This window comes from Typopeltis vanoorti, chromosome 5 (assembly GCF_054136105.1).
Source record: "Typopeltis vanoorti isolate ZY-2024b chromosome 5, IOZ_Tvanoo_1.0, whole genome shotgun sequence".
NCBI classification, from domain to species: domain Eukaryota; kingdom Metazoa; phylum Arthropoda; class Arachnida; order Uropygi; family Thelyphonidae; genus Typopeltis; species Typopeltis vanoorti.
The window spans coordinates 19,565,661-19,577,730 of NC_143553.1; the positions used below are offsets into that span (position 1 = coordinate 19,565,661).

The 12,070-nt window shown below is 36.1% G+C and overlaps 1 protein-coding gene across 1 annotated transcript in view; it reads left to right on the forward strand.

Annotated features, from left to right (window-relative positions):
* The window catches only part of Arp1 (Actin-related protein 1), a 403,959-nt gene that overhangs the window by 336,072 nt on the left and 55,817 nt on the right, over positions 1 to 12,070 (forward strand). The window lies entirely within an intron of this gene.

The following is a 12,070-nucleotide window of genomic DNA, read 5'->3' on the forward strand; positions in this document are numbered from 1 at the left end:
GTGATTAGGTTCTAAACATTTACTTATAGCAAATTAACTACTACTACTCATTCACACAAATACTGAGGAAACAGCCATTAGTGTGAATGAGTAGTAGTTAATTTGCTTTAAGTAATGATCTATAGAATTATCGATGTGAATGTTTTAAGAATATGTGTAAGATAGTAGAGATATTTAAAGGATGCTAGCTAGAATTTTGTGTAGTGAAATGAGCCTATTTAGGTGTGATATGTGAATTACAGTTGTTATGTCTAACCTTATAACTTGGGATAACTCTATTCCTATTGAGTGTTTTTATTGTAAATGTGTAATCTTTAGAATCGAATAAATGTATCTTGATTATCTTAACCTGTTTTGTGCCTTAATTTGAATCCAATGCAACGCTTGCTAATATTCGAATCTGAGCAGGAGAGAAATATATGACAGAGACCACAACTGCAATATAAAGTGTTTTAAGAAGAGATAGATAAAATTTGATATGAGGAGTAATTAATAGATTGATTTACTTAGTATGTTTTCTGAGGGTTACTTCTTGGTTGGAAGGAATTTCTAACCTAGGGATCTGGCTGGCACAGCTTGATCAAATAAATATTGCCAGAACCTGAATAGGAAGTAACTCCAGACCGTTATTGCTGAGGATCGGACTCTATTCAGAAGTCAATCCTTTGTCAATTTATTTAATATACATAATCATTCTAAGAATCGGCCAAATTGTGTGGATAGATTTAACTGTGAATAAGATGAGCGATATAAGCAGAAGAAGAACAACAATAATAAATTAAAGAAAAGTAAAAGCAATGACACAGAATATAACAATGGTGTATTACTCAGGACATGAGACAAGTATCTCAGAGTGAGTGGACATCCAATGAATATGACCATCATTCAGGTTTATGCGCACCCACTACAGAGGCTCCAGAAGAAGACATTGAAGAATTTTATGGCAAGTTACAGGAAGTGATAGATGTAACACGAAAGCGCGATTTATGGCTGCTTATCGGTTATAGAATGCAAAAGTGGGAGAGACCGAGGAACAAGGAATAACAGGTCGTTTTGGTTTAGGTATTCGTAACACTGCAGGGAAGAGACTACTTGAGTTTTGTGCAGAGAATTCTTTGTTTGTTGCTAACACCTGCTTTAAGCACAAAAGAAGATTGTACACATGGATATCACCTGATGGACAATACAGAAGTCAAATTGGACAAAGAAGATGGAGGAGTGCAATTCAGTCTGTCAAGACTTTTCCAGATGCAGACTGTGGAACAGACCATGAGTTATTAGTGGCTACGATACATGTGAAATTACAGAAACTGAAAACAGCACAAATGTCGATCAGATATGATCTTGGAAACATACCAGCTGAATACAATATTAGTATACAGAACACATTTAACACACTCGATTTGTGTGAAAGAGAACCAGATGAACTATGGGAAGAGATTAAAGATATAATTAAAACAGAAGCAAAGAAGAATATTCCAACTGTTCGTAAAAAAGAAGAAGTTTAAATGACTGTCAGAAGATGCCATCATAACTGCTCAGGAAAAGAGGGAAAAAAATGAAGGCCACAGGAAATTTGCAAGAAGTACGACATTTGAATGCTGAGTTTCAACGACCAGCCAGAAGAGACAAGGAAAAATACTTTAACCAGGAATGCCAACAAATAGAAGACCAAAACAAGAGATCTTTTCAAAAAGATCAGCGAATTAACGGAAGTTTAGTGCCAAGGTGACAATATTGAAAAGTAAACACAAAGGATATCTTACGGCAGAGAAATTTGAAGAGCAGGATTATACACAGGAGCCAATACCCACCACACTTCACTGGAGAGTAAAGTGAGGTGGGCTCTGCAACAGCTATCCAGTAAGAAGGCATCAGGAGGAGATAGAATACCTTTTAAGCTGTTCAAAGCCCTGGGAGAAGAGGCAGTTAAAATTTTAACAGCTCTATATCAGCGAATTTGGATCACAACTAAATGGCCTAAGGAATGGAAAAAATCAGTTTATATACCTTTATTGAAGAAAGGCAATGCAAGAGAGTGCGAAAATTACAGAACTATAGCACTGATTTCTCATGCAAGTAAAGTCTTACTTAAGATCATTCAGAAAAGACTGGAACCATTCATGAAGAGAGAAATGACATATGAACAGGCAGGATTTCGAAAAGGCAGAGGAACGAGAGATCAAATTGCCAACATAAGATGGATAATAGAAAGAGCACAGGAATATCAAAAGAATGTCTAACTTTGTTTCCTTGACTATAGCAAGGCTTTTGACTCTGTAGATCATGTGAAACTGTGGAATGTGTTAAGAATAATGGGAGTACCAGAGCATTTCATTATCCTTCTGAGGAATCTTTATTATGAACAAGAAGCTACTGTCTGAACAGATCTTGGAGAAACTGAGTTTTTCGCAATAGCTAAAGGGGTGCGACAAAGATCTATTTTACCTTCGTACCTATTTAACTTGTACAGCGAATACATTTTAAGAATGGCAGGACTGGAGGAGTCTTCAGTTGGAATTAAAATTGGTGGAAGAAATATTAATAATTTGAGGTATGCAGATTGCTAGCAGAATGAAAAGAAGATTTGGAGGAACTTATTATGAAAGTTAAAGAAGAAAGTGCTAAATATGGTCTTAAACTTAACATCAAAAAGACAAAAGTTAGGGCAATATGTGAACTTAATGATTTTGAAGTAGATGGGAAAGAAAATGGAAGCAGTTAATAATTTTGTGCTCCTAGGATCCTGAATTGATAAAGATGGTTATTGTACTTAAGAAGATTATTACTTGGAAAGAAAACAATGACAAATTTAAGCAAGATCTTTAAAGATAAAGATATTAGCCTTGCAACAAAAATCAAAATCGTGAAAGCAATGGTATTTCCTGTGGTACTGCATGGATGTGAAAGTTGGACCCTGAGAATGAGTGAAAGAAGGAAGATAGATGGATTTGAATTACGGACTTGGAGACACTTATTAAGAATACCATGGACTGCAAAGCAAACCAATAAATCAGTGATGGACAGAATAAAGCCAGATTGCTCCTTCGAAGCTATGATCATCAAGCAAAAATGGTCCTACTGCGGACATATTATGCGAGCAAATGACAGTCTGGAAAAGATGATGCTTGCTAAAGTTGATGGAAGCAGGAAAAGAGGAAGACCAAGAATTAGATCGGTGGATGGAGTTAAAGAAGCAACTGGAATGCACTTGGAAATTCTGAAAGATATGGCCAGGGACAGATCTGAATGGAGAATGTATGTTCATGGAGTAACCAGGAGTCGAAAACTTGATGGAACATAACAACAACAAACCCTCGTATAATGCAGTTTCGATATAACGCGGTACTTATACAACGCAGTTTTGATATGAGATGGTCTACAAACTGTAGTAACCCTTTATCTTTTCATATATTTTTCAGCGTGCGACTTAAAAGTCAAATTTTATCTTCGTTAAATTTGTGTCTGCCCATATTGTGCATGTAGTTATAAGTAGCGAATTTATATTAGGGGAAATACTCTTTAGCACACATATGTACGGCAATTGTTTACCATATAAATTGTTTATTGTCGAAAATTGTCATCGTTTTAATGTGCTTTCCTGGCAGAAAATGATGACAATTTATTGTTGAAAATTGTCATCCTTTTCAGCCAGGAAAGCACATCAAAAATCATAAGTGTGTTAATCTCAAGCTGAGCACTTTATTTTTTGGTGAGTTACATACAATATGTAATGCTTTTTTTTTATGTAAAAAAAAAAAATTATTTTTATAGTAATGGTCACTTAGAGCGTTTTTGCGATATGGTTGAAAACGAAATTAGTGAATTAATTGATGGGGAAATAGATTTAAATGAGGAGGAACTGGTATAATTAATAAATGACGTCGAACCAAACGGCAGGGAAGTTCTGCTGAAAATTCTGATTGCGATGAATCCATTCAAGAATTCAGTTTAAAGAAATTAGCAGAAGGATTGAACTTGGCAAGAAAGTTATTTTATAATGATCTCTCATTGGAGATCATTATAAAATAACGATCTCCAATGATCTATTAGGCTGGCGGGTGACTAGTCACCCGCCAGCCTAATGGATCCTTGGTTTTCTCAGTTTACAGAAAACCCACCCATACAGGCAGATACATTCACCAACAATTCCCCCCCACACACAACAATATGGAGTAGCGAAAACACTATACAACAGGGCTAAACTAATCTGCTCAAACGACTTGGCCCTAAACACTGAACTAAATCACATCCTCAACACTTTCTCAGCCAATGGCTACCCCCCCCCCCAAAAAATATTAGAACCTACAAACCACAGATCCCTATGGGAAGGAAGAATAGAAGTCCTCCCATTTGGCACTCTTGTAGTATCAAATACCATTAGACTGTGAAAACAATCACCAATCACAAACTGGTTGGTGAAGGTTGTTGTTGTTCTGTGGCAAAACGACTTGTATGGGGTTGTGATCTGAGTTACCAAGAGGAGAACCAACAACTAAAGTATACCTGGAAGGGGAGCTTTTTTAAGAAGAGGTCAAGTGTGTTGGCAAATTGGAGTGTCTTGTCAGGTATTCTGCTATAAAGATTGATCTGGGATAGTTACTGATGGCAAACACCTAGCATCCTTGCCTGCTTGATCAGTGAAATTGAAGAATGGGAGCCAATGTGAGTTTTGGGCATTGAAGTCCCCAAGAAGGATGATCTCACTGTTGGGGTATTTCCACTGCAGAAAGTCGAGCTTTAGAGAGAGAGAGAGAGATGAAAAGGTCAGAGTAGTTCACAGAGTTTGGAGAGTGATAGATAGAAAGCATATGAAAAGAACAGGTTGATTTGGTAGAGAAATTTTGAGCCAAAGCAGATCATACAGTGGGGAATTCAAGGATTTGCAGTCTCTGGCATGGTATGTCAGTTTTCTGATATATGCACAAGTGCCAGCCTTGTGTAATGTGTAGTTTAGGCACTTGAAGCGGACAGTGGCTCTTGAGGTCACCAGTTGGGGTTGTGATAGGAATAATATTTCTGGTTTAGATGACTGTAGGTAGTGGTGCACATCGTTTATATTGCTGTTTAGGCCATGGATGTTAGAGAAGTCGATTTGGAAACTTTTTTTTTTTTTTTTTGTGAAAATTAGTGTCGGTGGGTTGTTTGATTGGATTTCTGTTGTTTTTTATGATTTTTTGGTTGGATTTTTTCTTTTTTCCTATGAAGTTTTTTGAACTATTTTTTTATTAGAGAATTTTTGAGATCCACAGTAAAATCACATTTCTTCGGGTTGTGGTTCATTGTATTTGTGAGGAAAAGATAGAGGAAGTGGGGCATGCAGTGAGAGGTGACAGACTTGCAAACATACTGCCCACAGAGAGGAAACTCAGAGAATTTTTGAGATCCATAGTCATGAACCGGCAAAGTACGTGGTTGTAGGATTTGATGCTGATCAGGAAGCCACCAGATTCATTACTAACTGATTCAGTACCATGTACTAACCAGTGTCGCATGTGGAACTGTTTTACTGGTGTGCCTTCAAATGCATGAGAGTCCAAGTCCCCTACAGTGATATTCGTATATCATTGAGGGTATCACTCTCACTGCATGTCAAAAGAGTGGGGGGACAGAAACAGAAACACTTGTTGTAGCAACCGAATGTGGCTGCAACCACTTCAGGTCTCTAATAAGCAGGGTGGTGGTATTTCACTGAGTGATGCCAATCAAAGATTGGTACATAGTGGACTCATCTGTCATCTGATGGATGAGGGTCGAGTGCCCTAAGTGCCATCTGGTTCTATCTCTGGCCATTTCTGGCATCTCTCTGAAGCTTGACAATTGTGACTTTTCCTTCAATGACTGTAGCCAAGTTCTTTTTTTGGTCTACTTCTTGATCATCTTCCTCCACTGATTCCATGCAGGTCAATATTTGGTAATTTTTGAAAGGACATTCTCTGGTGGTGTTCAAACCATCTTAATTGCTGTTTAAGAATTATAGCTGGCTGTGATATCTTCTCTATAGTTTAATTCGTGTTTAACTTGCTCATTTCTTTTGTGTTCCAACCAGTGAGTCTTATTTATTTTTCTTAAGCATTTCATTTTGAATGCTCAGATTTTCTGTATTTCTTTCTGACTGAGTGTCCAAGTCTCGGGTCCATGTATTGCTGTAGGTATAATAATGTTTTTATAGTTTTGATTTGAGGCTTTTTGAAATGATGTTATTTTTGTTTAATTTATTCAAATTAGACCATCCTTTGTTCAGTCTGTATTTTACTGTTTCTGTGTGTCAAGGTTGTAATGACATTATGTAAATTGCTTTACTTGTTCAATTATGTGATTTTTCTTAAGCAATCTTAATAAAAATATGAAAAGAAATTGGGATAATTAAACATATTTCTTCACCTTCCCCATTCATTTATTGTAATATAAGAATTTTCTTTAAATACTCTGTCACAAAATTTAATTTATTGCTAAAATGAATAAATAATTTGTAAAATGTTGTTATTGAAAAAACAATTTAACTTTATTTTATAAAGTACAGTATTGCCAACTTCAGCAATGGAGACTATGCCTGGAGTTGACAGTTTTCAAGTTTAAGAACTGCAAGTAATTTCAGCCAACTAATACCAAGGAATTATCACTCTATTTAAATAGACAAGCTATATAATAAAACACTGGAAGTTTATTTTACATGTTGTTTTGTCCTACTGTTTATAGCAGGTGCTATTGAAATTTACCAGAGTTAGAAGCTAGCACGTGCATGTGCAAGCATTGAGACATCAGCATAGCTAAGTAACATTTGTTTATATCTGTTATTGTGAAACTGGAATGAGAATATGGGTTTCTGTTTAGAGAGGTGAAAAAGTTATTGGAATATAATCAGAGATCTATTAATTTATCTGGGTGTACGACCACTAGAAGATTAAAATCTAGAAAAAAGTATCTAATCTTTTACGATAAAGAGCCAAGAGGTTTTTTTTTTTTTTTTTTTTTTCCGGCGGTGTAAATTAAGTTAAGGGAATAATAAATCCCTCATTATTTTAAAGCCACATACGAAACTCAGATCGAAATCTAAGAGTTTCATGCCAAAGAACTATCGGCGAGTCCAAGCGTAAGTCAACACCTGGGTAGTACAACACTAGGGCAACTCGTAGCAAAGGTGGAGCATGTCCCATCACTATCCTTAATACTTTCTCATAATGTAAAACGCAGCTCCTAAGAGATGTATTACTGCTTTACATTACGAGGAGAGGTCACTACCCACCGATTTCGACCTTTATTGAAGTCTCATCGGTGAGTAGGTAGACCTGGATAATATCAAGGTTTAAGTGAACCGAACTTACATATACCCTTACTATACGAATTGCCAGACCGGTGTACCCATATATTATTATTATTACTACAATAAAGAGCCAAGAGGCTATTTTTTTCCGGTGGCATAAATTAAGTTAAGGGGATAAAAATAAATAATGAGGGATTTATTATCCCCTTAACTTTATCTAATCTTTTTTTTTTATTTCTTTAAAAAAAAAAGGATTAACTCACATATGGAAAGAGCAAATTCCAGTACTAGTTTTGGTCTACTGTTTTTATTTACTCCTGCATTTGTTTCCAGTCACTGAATGACATTGAAGACAGAAGATTTTATTTGTTGTGAGACAGAAAGTTGAGGTTTTCTTCTAAATTATATTCTTTGTGATATGTATATTACAGATAAACAAGAAGAAAACTACACTATAATGTTTAGTGAGCTGTAAAGCCAACAGTTTATTCTGTTTTCTCTTCATGAATTACTTTCTGAAGTATGTAATATTTCCAATAATTGGAAATGGAATAATATTTTTAGTTTTTTTGTATATAGTTTATATTTAATGTGGTTTAGTTCATAGTTTTTAATTTAGTATATAGTTTATATTTAATGTGGTTTACTTTGTAGTTTTTAATTTAGTATATAGTTTTAAGTTTACTTTATACTCATAGTTTATTTTATATGGTGAATTTCTGTCTGAGATTTTCGAATGTTTAATATTTGTTTTCTTGTACACTGTATTGTGCGTCATGATGCCTATGCACAAAACAATGGTGTGCGATTTTAACATGCTTGATTACTTTTGCTGAACCACATGCAAAATGTGTGGCCTTCACAGAATGAGATATTTGTGGAAGATAACGTTTCTTGAGCAAATTCCAGAAGTGTGAAAAGAGTAAGAAGAATGATAGTGGTGAGTTGAAAGACAAAATGCATGAAAATGCGATTGCCTTAATTAATATTACAAGTGGCAAGATTGACCATATGAATGACATGGTGAAAAATGAATAGAATGACCGGTGATAATGGAAAAGATAGCGCACTTTACATGGAATTCACAGAACAAAATGTGCAATCGAGTAATTGGAGAAATGCCTCACGAATGGTATGGCATAAACGAAAGAAAGAGGAGAGAAAAAATAGTGCAAGAGCAAAAGTTAGAAAATAAGGATCGGGTTTTGTATGTTGATTCATAGAGTAATTCTTGAGGATAGTGTGGCAAGATTGTGTTTTCATGGTGCTAAAATGAAGAATGTCAATAATGCTGTAAGGATTCAGAATGTTAATGTGAAATATATTTATTTTGGTTGGTACAAATGATTTAACAAGTGATAAGTGTAGTATCTAGGAGGTCTGCACGGTTAGCCTAGGGGCTTTGCGCCTCGCAACCATATGACTGGGGAAGGGGTGTCCCAGGTTTGATTCCTGTCGAAGACATGAGGAATTTGAGGATCTTCCTCAGCCATAGCCAAGTTAGCTGGTCTTGGGCATGGGCAGTAGGGTTTTTTCTGCCAGTTTGTCTGCCATTTTTCATCCTGCAAGCAGGCATACTCGCCCCGTGAACATACGCTGCTACAGTCAAAAATATATCCCCACCAGCGACAGGTCAGTTGGGAGTGGTACTAATAAGAAGTCGCATCTAAATAACACGCGGACCCTGCATAGGAAGAGGGAATAACGTGTAGTGAAAGAAGTATAGTATCGAGGAGACTCTCTATTGCCCAAAATCTTTACAGCAGTCTTTCAAGAAATATTTAATAATTTAAACTGGACAAACCCTTGTATAAAAATTAATAACAGAAACTTAACACACCTAAGATATGCAGAAGATATAATTTTTGCAAACACTCCAGAAGACCTTAATATAATGATAGAAGACCTATATCATGAAAGCAGAAAAGTCGGTCAAAAAATAAACAGAGAAAAAACTAAAAGTATGTTTAATCATTTTGTAACACCAAAAAACATAATAATAGAAAACAATTTCTTGGAAAGAGTCTTTTCATATACATATTTAGGTCATCTCATTGATCTAAACTGTGGGCTCCAAAAGGAAATAAATAGGAGAGTTCAACTTGCCTGGGGTGCATTCAGAAAATTGAAAAGCGTTTATCAAAACAACGATTTCCCACTCTGTTTAAAAAGGAAGACATTTAACCAGTGTATACTTCCAGTCATCACATATGGTTGTGAAACTTAGTTGCTAACAAAAGCACTGGCAAATAAACTAACAACAACAACTCAAAGTAAAATGGAGAGGTTGATGCTAGGCATCACATTAAAAGATAAGAAGCAAAACACCTGGATAAGAAGCCAGATTCACATGACTGACATCATTCTTCACCATAAACGACTAAAATGGAAATGGGCCAGACATCTATCCAGGAGAGAAGATGAGCGATGGACCACTATACTAACGAACTGGATTCCAAAAGAAGGGAAACGAGGCCTAGGACGTCCCATTGCCAAGAACAGTGATAGATGGAAAGAACTATAGGAGGCCTTCATCCATCAGCGGACAGAAAATGGCTGAAAAGAAGAAGTGTAGTATGTGAGAAGATATGAAAGAGTTGCTAGTGCATGTGAAAAAGAAGAGTGAGAAAGTAAACGTTGTGAGTCTGTTGCCACACAGTATGATAGAGGCAAGCTGAGATGGAGTGCTATAATACAGAATGAGTCAGTCCACAGATAGTTCAGGAGGAATGGTGTGGAGTTTATGAATTTGTGGAGTGAATTTGATGGAAGGATTTATATAAGGTTGGATGGTTTGCACCTAAATGAATTTGGTGTTGGTGGTCAGTGAGAGTTTTCAGAAGTGCAAAGTCAGGGAAACTATAATGTTTAAGGGGGGATGCAGATGAACGTGGGTCCAGGCAACCTAGAGATTACTAAGTTTGATCACATGATGCAAAATGTAGAACTCCAAGGGCTAAGTGACACAAGGTGTATGAGAGGTTGTAGGATGAAGGGAACATTACAGTTTATACATACTAATGCCAGAAGTATTTGAAATGGAAGATTGCCAGATATGCATAATTTTCTGTTAAGAAGGGTTATATCTGAAATTAAAGCAGGTGATTATAACAAGCTGTGGAGTCAGCTTTCAGCAGTTCTGTGATATAAGAATTTGGAAGGTAGAGAAGTTGATGGTTCATGGGAGATGGTCAAGAGGTGTTTGAAGAAAGCATTATCAGTATGTATACCTAGTTCAGAAGGATACATCAGGTGGGAGTTAGATGGATGAATAGTCTCATTAAGCAGGAGTTGCACACAGAGAAAAGGTTGTGGAGGGATTATGGAAGCTTGTATGGTAAGGAAGTCCAAAGCTAATTATGAGAGAAAGCTAGCTGATGAGGCCAAAAGAAATCCGAAAGATTTCTTTCTCTATTTGCCAAGTAAAAGGAGGATTGACTCTTCATAACTTTATAAAGTGCTAATGGTGGGGAAGTAACAGAACCAAACTAAAAGATTGAATTGCTGAGTGAGCTGTGATGTTGGGATGTTGCAGGGATGTACGATCTAGGTGGTGACATTGCAATGCCAGATGTGAATGTGACATTGTCTGATAGGAGAATAGAGGTTGAAGAAATGGAGGTGCTTAAAATATTGCAGAACTTCAATATGAACACAGCTATGGGATTAAGTGGCATGTTGTTCCATGTATTGTGGGAATGTGCAAGGGAATTATCAGCTCCTCCGACCAATCTGTTTAATTTAAGCTTCGGTACTGAGGAGGTGCCAGTGTAGTGGAATGAGGACAAAAGAGTACCATTGCATAAAGGAGGCTCAAGACAGAAGTAGCAAATTATAAGTCAATCAGTATCTCAGGAGTAGTGCTTAAGGTATTGGAACAATTAGTGAAAGCCAGTATTCAGACTGGGTGGATAGAAATATGATTCTCTATAAGGGACATGGTTTTATGAAGGATAGGTTTTGCCTTAGCAATTTGCTTACTCTTTTATAATCAAGGGACAGTGAATTGGATTTGGATAAGGGAAATGGCTACTTAGTGATATTGCTAGATTTTGCACAACCATTTGTCAAGTTTCCACATAGAACTCTATTTCATAAATTGGAGCAAATAGGGATGGATATGAATCTGGTGATTTGGATTAAAGAATGGATAATGGACAGATATCAAAAAATTGTATAATGTATCAGTAATGACTACCTCCTATTTTTTTAAAGAAATATTAGAGATAAAAAATAATACAATTACACACCTAGATATTATTTATATGAATATGCTTATATAAACTACAGTTCCCTTAATTTTAAACACAATTTATTTGTCCATAATTTTAAAACCATACATTTTAATATACTGAACAGTTTCTCTGTAATTAAAAGCAATACTGATTAAAAGTAAATACCATTACAATTAGTCTTAAAAACCAACATAATGATTATATGTCGGTTTTAAATCGATCCAGTATTCTTTTACAATGTCGATACTCTTGAAGTGCACAAAGAAAACGCTGTACACATTTCAACATTTTTCACACTGTATTCTAAGTCATGAAGTATGTCAACTGTTTCATGAACCAAGAGACACTTTCTTTTAGTAAATATGTTTCCAATGAAAGGGTTCATTTTTAACCAATCATGTCACTGTGTGGGTAAAGTGAGAGAGGAGGAGAGTTGGAGGCTAGACACTGGAGAGGTAGTGAGGAGTTAGTCCCCAAGGACAAGATTAGGTTATAAACCAGCCCGAAATCTGAAGTTGGTGGTCTTAAAGGCTAAGTCACCCTTCATTTTTGTCTGTTCTGATAATTGGGT